Consider the following 2,500-nt stretch of genomic DNA (forward strand, 5'->3'; position numbering starts at 1 on the left):
TATTTTTCACGGATAGACCCCGTGAAACGCTATAAATTGGCGGGGATGTCTCTCTTGTGGCTCACGGGCGCTGTTAGTTAGGGTCGCACAGAAATCCCTCGGAATGGGAAAAGGGGTCATTTTCGTGTTGCCACATTGCGTACGAACGGCATGAAACTTCCAGAGGCATCTGCAGCAGAAATGCATGTGCACTCAAAAACGTCTATATTTTTCACGGATAGACCCCGTGAAACGCTAGAAATTGGCGGGGATGTGTCTCTTGTGGCTCACGGGGCTGTTAGGGTGGCACAGAAATCCCTCGGAATGGGAAAACGGGTCATTTTCGTGTTGCCACATTGCATGCGAACGGCATGAAACTTCCAGAGGCATTTGCAGCAGGAATGCATGTGCAGTCAAAAAAGTGAATATTTTTCACGGATAGACCCCGTGAAACGCTAGAAATTGGCGGCGATGTCTCTCTTGTGGCTCACGGGGCTGTTAGGGTGGCACAGAAATCCCTCGGAATGGGAAAACGGGTCATTTTCGTGTCGCCACATTGCATGCGAACCGCATGAAACTTCCAGAGGCATTTGCAGCAGAAATGCATGTGCAGTCAAAAAATTGAATATTTTTCACGGATAGACCCCGTGAAACGCTAGAAATTGGCGGGGATGTGTCTCTTGTGGCTCACGGGGCTGTTAGGGTGGCACAGAAATCCCTCGGAATGGGAAAAAACGGGTCATTTTCGTGTCGCCACATTGCATGCGAACCGCATGAAACTTCCAGAGGCATTTGCAGCAGGAATGCATGTGCACTCAAAAAATGTGATATTTTTCACGGAGAGACCCCGTGAAACGCTAGAAGTGGGCGGGGATGTCTCTCTTGTGGCTCACGGGGCTGTTAGGGTGGCACAGAAATCCCTCGGAATGGGAAAACGGGTCATTTTCGTGTCGCCACATTGCATACGAACCGCATTAAACTTCCAGAGGCATTTGCAGCAGGAATGCATGTGCACTCAAAAAAGTGAATATTTCTCACGGATAGACCCCGTGATACGCTAGAAATTGGCGGGGATGTCTCTCTTGTGGCTCACGGGGCTGTTAGGGTGGCACAGAAATCCCTCGGAATGGGAAAACGGGTCATTTTCGTGTCGCCACATTGCATGCGAACCGCATGCAACTTCCAGAGGCATTTGCAGCAGAAATGCATGTGCAGTCAAAAAAAAATTGATATTTTTCACGGATAGACCCCGTGAAACGCTAGAAATTGGCGGGGATGTGTCTCTTGTGGCTCACGGGGCTGTTCGGGTCGCACAGAAATCCCTGGGAATGGGAAAACGGGTCATTTTCGTGTTGCCACATTGCGTACGAACCGCATGAAACTTCCAGAGGCATTTGCAGCAGGAATGCATGTGCACTCAAAAACTTCTATATGTTTCACGGATAGACCCCGTGAAACGCTAGAAATTGGCGGGGATGTGTCTCTTGTGGCTCACGGGGCTGTTAGGGTGGCACAGAACTCCCTCGGAATGGGAAAAGGGGTCATTTTCGTGTTGCCACATTGCATAGGAACGCCATGAAACTTCCAGAGGCATTTGCAGCAGAAAGGCACGTGCACTCAAAAATTTTAATATTTTTCACGCATAGACCCCGTCAAACGCTAGAAGTTGGCGGGGATATCTCTCTTGTGGCTCACGGGGCTGTTAGGGTCGCACAGAAATGCCTCGGAATGGGAAAACGGGTCATTTTTGTGTGGCCACATTGCATAGGAACGGCATGAAACTTCCAGAGGCATTTGCAGCAGGAATGCATGTGCACTCAAAAATTTTAATATTTTTCACGCATAGACCCCGTCAAACGCTAGAAGTTGGCGGGGATGTCTCTCTTGTGGCTCACGGGGCTGTTAGGGTCGCACAGAAATGCCTCGGAATGGGAAAACGGGTCATTTTTGTGTGGCCACATTGCATAGGAACGGCATGAAACTTCCAGAGGCATTTGCAGCAGGAATGCATGTGCACTCAAAAACGTCTATATTTTTCACGGATAGACCCCGTGAAACGCTATAAATTGGCGGGGATGTCTCTCTTGTGGCTCACGGGCGCTGTTAGTTAGGGTCGCACAGAAATCCCTCGGAATGGGAAAAGGGGTCATTTTCGTGTTGCCACATTGCGTACGAACGGCATGAAACTTCCAGAGGCATCTGCAGCAGAAATGCATGTGCACTCAAAAACGTCTATATTTTTCACGGATAGACCCCGTGAAACGCTAGAAATTGGCGGGGATGTGTCTCTTGTGGCTCACGGGGCTGTTAGGGTCGCACAGAAATCCCTCGGAATGGGAAAACGGGTCATTTTCGTGTTGCCACAATTGGCATACGAACGGCATGAAACTTCCAGAGGCATTTGCAGCAGAAATGCATGTGCACTCAAAAACGTGAATATTTTTTCACGGATAGACCCCGTCAAACGCTCGAATTTGGCGGGGATGTTTCTCTTGTGGGTCACGGGGCTGTTCGGCTCGCA

The sequence above is a fragment of the Petromyzon marinus genome, unplaced genomic scaffold (genome assembly GCF_048934315.1).
Source record: "Petromyzon marinus isolate PM22_M1 ecotype Great Lakes invasive population unplaced genomic scaffold, UKy_Petmar_22M1.pri1.0 PM_G_Scaffold_6, whole genome shotgun sequence".
NCBI classification, from domain to species: domain Eukaryota; kingdom Metazoa; phylum Chordata; class Hyperoartia; order Petromyzontiformes; family Petromyzontidae; genus Petromyzon; species Petromyzon marinus.